We start from the raw sequence: 11,487 nt of genomic DNA, 5'->3' as shown, positions 1-11,487 counted from the left end.
TAATCTAATTATACTCCCTAGTGAATTAATTAATTATTTTAAAATTACAAACTCTTTTCATATTTTACCCCTATTTGATAAGGTGTCCTAATTAAAAAAATATTAATTATAACCCTAATTAAGAGTATTTTTTAAAAAAAACTTATTAGTTGTACATTGAAATATCCAAAAACTTATACTTCCTTCCGGGCTCTTAATATAAATAAATTTAACTAACTTCATCGCTTGTTAAAAAAGAATAATTATATCTGCAAATTATTAAAAATATATAACATTCTAATTTTACCCACAATATCCAAAATCCCTTCTTTGTAATTTACACCATAATAAATTATTGTCTAGAATTCCATGATAATAAATAAACATAAGGTAAAAAAATTAATTAATATAAATTATCAAAAACCAGAGGAAGTACTTATTTAATATAATATTTTTTAAAAAATATCTTGTAATATTAAACTGAAGAAGTATACGTGCGACTACGATTGCTGAATAAATATTTGTAGCCAATATTTCAGCCAAAAAAATTAGATCTAACTATCATTAGATTGGATTAGATTGATGTATTACTCGTAGATTTTACTCATATCATGAATATTAAACGTTGCTTGGGGACACAAGTCAAGAGTGTGTCAAAACAATGCATATAAAGCTATTTAGTTCCCTAAAATGTGGGCTTTTGCTTGCAAGGCAAATACAAATCATGACCAGTTTTCATGTTTGTTAATTGTACGCAATGCCTTATGAAGTATATATACCTTTTACAAAGTAACATGTTTCGAGGTGTTCATTCCTCGTGAGCATGGATAAACTTCAAACATATATATGTATATATACAGCTAGGAATTTAAAAACATAATAAAAATTGTAATCCTTAAGTTTGTTTTTCATTTATCATTTGGTCTTTCAAAAAGTTTAATTTTTATAAAGTGGTCCATCATATTTTCTTAAATTATCATAAGTCCTTTAAGTTTTAAAACAGAAATTGATTCTTAGAATAATCTAATAGATGTAAAGTATATTAATGTGTTTTATTCTCTTATTCTTTAAAATTCTAGAGTTTGATTTTTTCTACCCAGATAATTATTTCTTTTCATTAATCTATATCAGTAAGTTTTAACAGTGTTACCTCCTTTTAAAATATAAAGATTAAATTAATATTCGAAACAAACTTGGAAGACCAATTTATACAAATTAAGCTTGAGGGACTAAAATGATAACTAAGGCAAATTTGATAGACTAAAAATTGCATTACCCATTTAAAAAAAATTTAAAATCTTATTTCAGAATTAAGTATCTTTATTATTATAAAAATATGTATTTTTAGAATACTTAAAAAATGTAATAGACTCAATTTTTTAAAAAAGAATATGGTCTCTCAATATAAAATGAACTAACTTATAAATGATTAATGAATATTTAATATATTTTAATTTTTTTTAAAAATAAAAATGTTATCCAAGTTCGGTTTGGCTCAAAAATTGTTGGGCCTATTTAAGCAACCCAAACAAGCAAATATTTTAAGGTGCTATCCGGTGTGGAGGCCAACCCAACCATGTAGTTATTTTAAACATCAAAATTTAGCAAATTTGTATTATTACTTTTTTCGTGCTGGTGAAACGTGATTGTGTAATTGTATTTCAAACTTGATTATATATTCCTATATAGATAATTATTTTTACCAAGAATTTTTTAACAAAATAAGATTTGTTCACTCTTTGACCAAGTCCTTGTCATAATTTACAAATGGACCACGCCCTCCCATCCTGCCACTTTTGAACGTATGAATTTTTTTTTTTTTTTTTGGCTTCATAAATTAGTCTATAAATGAGATTTTTCTACCAGGGAGCGTTATTATTAAATTTTCAGTTGGCATAAAGAACAAAGAAGAATGTAATGAAAAATAAAGTACATAAATAATTTTCGAAAGTCTGGCAAAAAAAAATTCGAAAGTGTGACATAGTCATTAAATCCATTTTGTGAAAGAAAAATAAAACGCAAAAACATGAAGAAAGAAAGAGGCTCGTATTTTTGTTTCTAAGCTTGACTTAATAATTTTTTTCATTTTAGGTTATAAAATTTTTTTCACTATTGTATTTTTATATAACTTCAGTATCTCTTTTCACAAAATTGACTTATTGACGCACTATTACAGGATAGACTTTTAACAACAGGTAAAAATACTTTTAACAGCGGTTACATAACTGTTGTTGTTTTAAGAGATGACTTTTAACATCAGTTGGACAACCATTATTAAAAATAAATTTTTCAATAGTAGTTATAAGTTCGCTATTGAAAGGAGATTGTTGACTAAATTTTTAAAAAAGGAGGGACTTTTAACAACAGTTAAAAGTATAATCGCTTTTAAACAGCGGTCCTACTTTTAATAGCGGTTATACTTTTAACTGTTGTTAAAAGTTCAACAATTATAGTATTAACCACAGTCAAAAGTAATTTAAAAAAAAAATAATTTTGTTTTTCCTTATTTCTTCAATTCCTACAAATAAAAATGTTCTATACAATTTATTGTTAGCAAGGCAATTCCAGTATATATAAATAATCTAAATTTTAATACAAAATTTTATTGAAATTACACAAAACTCAAATCGTCTATACAATTTCCTAAAAACTATCTAAACCTCACATGCCATCCACAAAATATTGTGCCCAATGTGTGAGGATGTCGTCAACCTCTTCCTCAAAGAATGGATTTGGATGTCAAACATCTAAATTAAAATATAAATTACAATTAAAATATTAACTAACTAATTCAAATAACAATAAATTAGCTTTTCAAAAATATAGTCACCTCATTTGTATTCAGTCATTTCCAATATGAGCATGTTGAGCATGTGCATCTCACACATACTCGCACAAACTAATCTTCTGTGGTTGCTTACAACTCTGTATAAAACACACACACACACACACACACACAAGTAATCGGCAATAATTTGATAATTAAATAAGTTAATAAAGTATTAGTTTCACTTACCTTGGCTCGATCCATGTAGGATCTTTTAGTTCATGTACATACTTTTTCAAAACCATTGTTGTGATATGTTTTTTATTGCCTTAGATCAACATCATGAGATTGTAACTAATACATCAATAAAAATTGATAGTTTTTGTATAAGTACACTTACGAGTCTATCGTCTTCTTTATGTTCCTGCTTGATTTGTAATGGAGCAAGCATAAGAAGAGGACTATATTACTCTTTAATGAAAGAACAGTCCATGTTAGTGGTCCCTATAAAATAGGGTGAGTTATTAGAAGAAATCCATATTTAACAAAAAATTATCAATTGTAAATTGGTCCTTCCAAGTGCATATATAGAGCCATGAAAATAGCCTTTTTGACTTCATATATTCAATTGCTGGAGGTCTCAGGATCTTATTTTCAGAGTATTCCCTTTCTTCGTCATGTGATGAGGGGAAAGAAATGTGAAATTATCACCTTTTCTCGATGTAATATACAAGCGATGGAGGGATCTATGATAATGCAATCATGTTAGTTAACTGAACTTGATAAGTTAATTATATTCAAGTAAAATATACTTATAGAATAAATAGCTCAATTGACGTTGTGGTAAGCTGACTTTTCGAGAGAAGTCGATTCAAATATTCCCATTCAATCATCATTGAATTCTCCATACGCACAACATCATTTTCCTTTAATTTTTTTTTTTGAAATGATTTATTATAAGCTAATAAATTATTTATTAGAGAGGAGTCAACTACAAATGGTTACGGCTGCAATGGGGGCTATGGAAATTTTTGGGAGGGGAAGATTTGGGCAAGAGAAAAGGAAAGAGATAGTTAATTAAAAAACATGATAAGAATGAAATATTTAATAAATGCATGAAATATTTAATAAAACGTATTATAGCTTGAACTATACTCACAAGTCTCTTAGACTACAATATAAAAGTACTAACAACTTCAACACAGTCTTTACCTTGTCAATAGGGAATGGGACAAGTGCCTTTACTAATTTTACATCTTTTACCACCACTCTTATTTGATCTTATTGCATTCCCTGTGGTAGATATTTTGTCTTAAAGTGTGAATGCTGCCAGAGCAACAAACATCTATGAAGATCCTTTAGATAAGAGCTCACACGGTTTAATCAGTGTTTCCTGTGGAAAGACCATTTGACACACGTCCAAGAACATTAACTCCCTTTGTGTTGTGAAATCCAGGAGTTGGTATATGAGGTGTATCAACAGTCGTCTTATATATGAGGTGTATCAACAGTAGTCTCTTTTCATGAGGTCATAAAGATCATCATCTCCTCTTTCATTTTTGCAAGTCAAGCTTCCAAGCAAGCTTCTAAAGAGCTTCAAATGAAGCTTTAACATTCTTCATTACTTGTTGCCTTATATTTGTCAGCTCCTTTCTCTTAATAACACCCAAGCTGCTAGGGTACGTAAGTGCTCTAAAGTAATCTCTAATTCCTACACAAATCAACACTTCTAACACACTCTGGATGCTCTAGTTTGCCTGTAGCAACCACAAAAATGTCATTTCTATCCTTTAGAATGAAGGATCCTTGAGATTGTTGTTCCTTAAGAGTCGCCTATAACAAATAAAAAAAAAATCATAACATTTTTGTATTGATAATTGAATGTAAAAAAATTAAAGAATTAAATATTACTTATAATCCTTTTGGCAACCTCACATGCCTTCTCACTTGTATATCCTCCTTTCTTGTATTAATGATCATATCTCCATTTATTCTCATGAGAGATAGGCGATGGCAGGGATAAGAGAATAGAAGGATCAGATTTAGCTTCTTCTTCTCTCTTCTTCAACTTCTCATCCATCAATATATCATCAATACAATCATAACCTCCACAAGATATTGTGTGTAGGCATTTATTTCTTCAATCAATTTCTTTCCCTTTGCTCATTTCTCCTTTTAAAAAAAATTAAAAAATTAATTAAATTAAATTACTACAATTAATCAATTAAAATCAATTAATCATGGCTTTTTCAAAAGTTTGAATTCTATAGAATTCTTGCCAAGTTTATTTATCCAAAAAAAGGTATGTCTTAAGAGGATTAGGACGAGGCTGACCTTCTTTCAACTCATCATGGAAAAAATTCTTGCAAGGCCAATCTTGAAACCTCTCTACAATATTTATCAACTGTTTCTAATATGCTTTATCATTAGAAACATTATAGGTGAGCTGCAATTAATAATAGTTAGTATTTTACACATAATAATTACAAATATTTATAACTTAATAATGATATATCTAAATGCTTTCTCACATTTGTTCTTTTACCGTTCTAGTACATCAAGTCAATCTTCATACAAGATACTAGGCTTGTTACGTGATAGGAACCAAAGGTAGTTGACAAACTTGGCCTTATTTGGCCCTTGTGTTTTCACTGCTAATTGAACTGGATTGGTAATCTATGGCCAATTGTCCTACTCAAGGTCAGCTCTCTCAACCGCGTGCCTCATTTATCCTTTCTCACTAACTAGCTCTAACTAGGATCATTATCACCTTATAAGCACCTTTGCATTCGGTTGGCTCTGAGTAACCTCTATAGTAGGTTGGCTTGAAGCAACCTCTGCAGACAGCTGGCTTAGAGCATTATTAGTAGTCCACTCTGATTCTTCTCTATGTTCCTAAAAATAAAACATAAAGAACTATAAATAAAACATAATTCAAATCATACAAAATAACTAAAACATAAAGAATTGTAAATAAGATATAATTCACAATTAGAAAACTAACATTAATTTAAAAATTAAATTCATATAGAGATATTCTCCCATATCCCTTCATGGTGATCACTTCGTGTGGCATGTTCGTCATGTATCTTATCTACATACAAATTGGGTAGTCCTGATGAGAGGGTAGGAGTTTTAAAATATCAAAGCCTATTTCATTCTTGTCATCATTATCAACCATTCTTTTTCCTTCTAGAGCTATTGACCAACTTTTATTTGGTGAATCGATGACATGGAAAACTTCTTTTGTTAGGTCTACCATAATAAATGGCTCCTCCCCATAAGTTAGTCCTCTAAGATCAATTAATGTAAATCCTAACTTATCATCTTGCACATTATTGATGTCAACCTACTTGTATTGAAAACAGGCACTCTAATTTTGTATAGTCAACCTCACAAATCTCTTTAATAATCCTAAAATAAGGCATGCATGTCATTTTTGGATTCTTACTTTCTTACTTAAAAGTGCACAGCTTCAGCTACTATTATAACTCCACTATTTTGCACAGTACTCTTCTTATCAAGAGACTTTGAATAAAGAATACCCATTAATATCATATGCACTCCAACATATCACATCCATGTTAAGACCCTCTACTAACCATTTAATAGTATCAGAAATGTTATCTTCATTTAAGACTTTTTGTTTGAACCAATATGCAAAAGTCCTATTGTGCTCTTTTAAGAATCCTTGTTCAATCATTCTCAATTGATTACATTCTACCCTTAAAATTTCTTTATGTGTATCTATGTAACTTTAAACTTCATCAATATTATTTAAGACATATTAAATGTACTTCTTGCACTTCATCATGATTCATGCTCTTTACTTATATCTTATGTGTGCCTGACCTAATTGCCTTATCTCTTGATGAGATTCAGGAAGCCTAATTAGTTCTATATTTGATTAGTAATCAAAACAAAATTTCATAGCTTCTTCAACAGCATATTTCTAAACTATAGATGCTTCAAGTCAGTATGGATTCTTCATATACCCTTTCAATATTTTCATATATCTCTCAACTGGAAACATCTATGTAAGTAGACAAGGCCACGCATTTTTACCTTCCTCACTAGATGAACTATTAGATGTATCCATAATGTTGAAAAAATGAAGGAGGAAAGTGCATCTCAAGTTGAGACAAGATAATACAAGCTTCTTGTTCCAACTTATCTAATTTAAGGGAATCAACAGCTTTACTGCATATCGTATTAAAGAAAAGTAAATTCTAGTTATAATGTGTCTTAAATCTTCTTTTAATATATCTTAAATGGTTACTGATAATAATTGTTGCTTCAAGATATGACAATCATGAGACTTTAAGCTTGTCAGTTTTAATTCTTTCATCGACACAAGCTTGTTATATTTAAAGAATACCCTGATGGACTTTGATCCCATGTAAACATCACAAAAACCTATTTTCTCAAACTTGGACAATGTATGAGAGGTCAGGGGATAGTATGTCCACTTACCTTTAACCTTGGGTGTAAGTCCTCTCGTATTCTCATTTCTTTTAAATCTAACATTGCATTAACACCATCCTTGATCTTGCCTAGCATGTTCAGAAGCATTCTAATAATACTATCACACACATTTTTCGCTACTGCATAACATCAATACAATTCCTCACTTTAAGATAACGTTATATGAAAGATAAAAAAAGATAGATCATTTTTTTTTCACATACTTTTAACACTTGTATTCTTTTGAGTCTTACCAAGGATAACATTAATGTGTTTTAACCTATTCATAAAATTGCTCCCTAGTTAAAGCATTCAGAGCATGAAAGTGATCTTGGTGGCTATGAAAAGCTTTCTTTAATTTATGATAAAGGTGATCTCATCTAAGAAATCTCCAATGGCTAAGATAGACTGTCTTGCTTCTATATTAACGTTGATGGTAGCATGTTCCTTCTTTAAAATAATTGGATATGCTTTGTGATCTTTGACACTATACCTAGACAAAATTTCCATATGCAAGAAAAGTTGTTTATAGTGTAAAAGATTATGCATGTAACTTAAAATTCTCCTTCTAATTTGTGTCAAAACACATTCACATCTACCTTCCATAATTCTTTAGGTAAATATCAATGTCATTTCCAAGTTGTTTTGGTTCCAAAATCAATATGAATAGTATCATGTACTTCCATTTCATGCAAAATTAAGGTGATAGCTTATAAATCACTAAAGAACATGCCATAAGCTATATATACTGCTTAGGTTACCATAAGGTTCATTCTATCTATCGATAGAGTCCAAGCCTAAGGTTCCTTGGCTCATTGCTAAATTTAGAAAATAATTGATCAATTTTTTTCTAATGAGGAGAGATGGCTAGATGTTGAAGCTTTCATCGAATATCCTCCCATCTACATGCCACCTCAAGTTCTTTGCATCATTAATATTCATAAACAAGTGCTTGAACCTTGTTATAATTAAAAAATACCACAACATCTTTACGGGAGCCCTTCTCTTTGTACCATAGTGCCTCACATCTCAGATACTTCTGCTCCCCTTCTAGCATTTTTTTGTACAGCAACGCAATCATTAGGGCATGTGTATATCTTTTTAAAATTCATACACATGGGCACAAGATCTCCTTGGCATCATACGATTTGGTAGAACATTTTCTTTTGGAAACATTATTTGAAGTAACTCTAGCAACCATATAAAACCCTAGTCATTCTACCTAGCTCTTGCCTTTAAGATAACCAATTTTAACACCCTAAACAATAGACTGAAATTAGTACAACCCCAGGTATAAAGGCTTCTCAGCATCAGTACATAAGTTATCATATACATGTGCTCGTTCAAAAGCCTCTTCACCAATATTACGAATCATGTCCTCTAGTTAATCTTTATCCATATCTACTTTATCATTAAGATTATGATCAACTTTCAATATTGAGACGTACCACTATGATTTTCAATCGTTCACCATGCCAAATTCATATCGTTAATTCTTACAAATGCCATCACAAATCAAGTATTTTCTTATTTCAACAACACTTAGTTTCCTTTCATTCAAGCAATTTATGTAAGGACAATAGAACCTCCCACTATTGTTAACAATATTTTTCTTAGCAAATTCCAAAAACTTCTTTAGCCCATTATCATACTAATCACTTGTTCGTCTAGCATTCATCCAACTACAATCTATATATCACTACCTAAAGGAGAATAAAATTAATGTTTATGTTATCGTCTTCAAACTATTTGAAAAAGTAAATTCTTAATTAATTTAAGATTTTAAGTTATTTAGGAAAAATAATAAATTTAAAAAAATTTGACAGAGTCTCCCCCAAAAAATTGAACTTTTCAAAACTTTCAAAAAATTTTACATCAAAAAAAATAATCTCATACAACAAATAAGGTCTTATGATGCCATTAACAATACTTCCAATACCCATAAATCTCAATAACAACTTTTATAAGCAATTAGACTTGTAGCAGATTTTACAAGCAAAAAGTAAAAGTTTCATACCTCCGCTCCTTCAAACAACAAAAACTTAACCACACATGCAATAGTCTAGGGCATTAGGGAACTACTAACAACACTCCCAACAAGCAATTATACAAAAAAACTAATTAAAAATAATCAAATAAAATTAAATAGTAAATTAAAATGAAATAAATTAAATAAAAATTAAAAGTTAAATTCAAATCAAACACTAATTAATATATACAAATTAAAAATTAAAAAAATAATTGGTACTTGTGCTCAATCGAGAAGAGGAAAGAATGAGGAGGAGGAGGGAGGAGTTGGGGGTTGAGAGGGGTAGGGTGGAGTTTGGGGGGTCAAGAGGGGTGGGGGCAGAGGAGGAGGGGAGGAGTTTGTGGGGGTTGAGAGGGATGGGGGGAGGGGTTGGAGAGACTGTGAGGGAAATTGGGGAAGCGGTTGACAATGAAGAAGAAGAAGAGAGGTGGGAATTTGTTTTTTTTTTTTATGAATAATTTGGAAACAATCAACAACAGATGAGATGGTACTCACTATTAAAGTTTTATAATAATTTTTTTAAACCTTTTAACATCAGGTGGATTTATACCTGATGTTAAAAGTATTTTTTACTGCAGTTATTTTTTACTTGATGTTGAAAATCTTTCAATGGCATCATAATATTACAAAAATACCACCACCTCTATTTTTAATAGCGGGTGCCTTTTAATTAATGTAAAAAATCTCTTATAAAAAATAAATTTTATATTATTGATGCTATGACCAAATCCTTGCCATTGACCCTTTGACGAAACCTTGCGACCTTTTTTCATCATTTGTCGTTGCACTTTATTTTCACATAGCTGAATTTTATTTCGCAATCATTTCAACGTTGCAACTCATATGATTTTTCGGGAAATTTGATTTATTATTTATTTAATTTCTTATTTTTATGTAATTGCGTATGAGACATTGTTTCTGGATTAGAGTATTATCCATCAATAGCAAGTACTAATCTTTGTCAGGATACATAAAGCAAAAGGCATTTCTCTCCTCTTTTGATTCGCTTCATAGACAAAAGTTATAGGTAATTGTTTTTTTGCCAAACGAAAACTTTTCATATAAACAAACACAGGAGCTAATGTTTCACAGCAAAAGGAAACAAAAAAATAAATAAAAAGACAAAATAAAAAAAGCTCCTAGATCCTAAATCATGTTTGTAGAAATTAGAACCCAATGGACTAGAAAGGTAGGTGAGTATTAGAGTTTTACATTAATCACAAATTTAGACTTGTTACTTATTACATTAAAATAGCTTGCTTAAGCTATTTTGGAAAGTCTCACCATATACTTATATATTTGGGATTAATTTTCTAATCACACTGTGAATTATCAACTTCTAATATTTTCCTTATATTTTTTCCTTTTCCTTTCTTTTTTTGTTTTCTTTTTTTATGTCAATTTTTTTAGTCCCAAATCAACATGGCTCTGATAATATGTCAGACTTTTACATTAGTCACAGACTAGGTTTGTCACTTATACCAAATTAGCTTAAGCTACATTGAAAAGACTCATCACCTTATGCTTCTATAGTTTGTGATTAAATCTCTAATCACACTATGTGTGCCTATCATTCTTCTTGTGTGTGTGTGTGTAACAGCGAGCCAGTTGGGGATGGGAGTCTAATAACCCAATCCAAAGAGCACCCCTCCTCTCTTAAGTATATGTGGACTATTTAGTTGTTTAATGTTAGTTTTAGGATAAGTGACAGACCCAGAAATTCTAGATATATATAAATATTGTTAACAAACACACACACACACACATCAAATAAATATTAATAATTTTGAAATATAATTCTAGATATTTATGAAATTCATTAAAATTAAAATATTTAAGAAATTACCAACAAGAGTTGTCTAGCAGAAAGGGTTGGGCTTTTACAATATGACAAATTAATGTTCAAATTCTCGATGAAAGATATGCCCAAATTTAGCATTCGATTGTATCTCAAACAGGATTGCCTCTAATGAAGAGACACTTGTAAGCAATAAAAAAATAAAAAAACTATAAGATTATAATAAATTAAAAAATCAAGTCCCCACTGGGAGAAGTTCTTACATATCCACTCCACGAGCATGAAACGCAATGATAATGGCTATTTTTGCAATAAAAGTTGATGTGGAAAAGGCATATCATTAATTAGATAATTGGGATTTCATAGAGAAGACTTTGGATAATAAAGGGCTGAGGAGATGTTTCAGATATGTCATTATGACATGTATTGGTTCTGAATTTGTGAGATTCT

The sequence above is a fragment of the Prosopis cineraria genome, unplaced genomic scaffold (assembly GCF_029017545.1).
Source record: "Prosopis cineraria cultivar Desert tree isolate PC_DT_omini unplaced genomic scaffold, ASM2901754v1 PC3, whole genome shotgun sequence".
NCBI classification, from domain to species: domain Eukaryota; kingdom Viridiplantae; phylum Streptophyta; class Magnoliopsida; order Fabales; family Fabaceae; genus Prosopis; species Prosopis cineraria.
Note: the sequence above shows the minus strand (reverse complement) of the source record.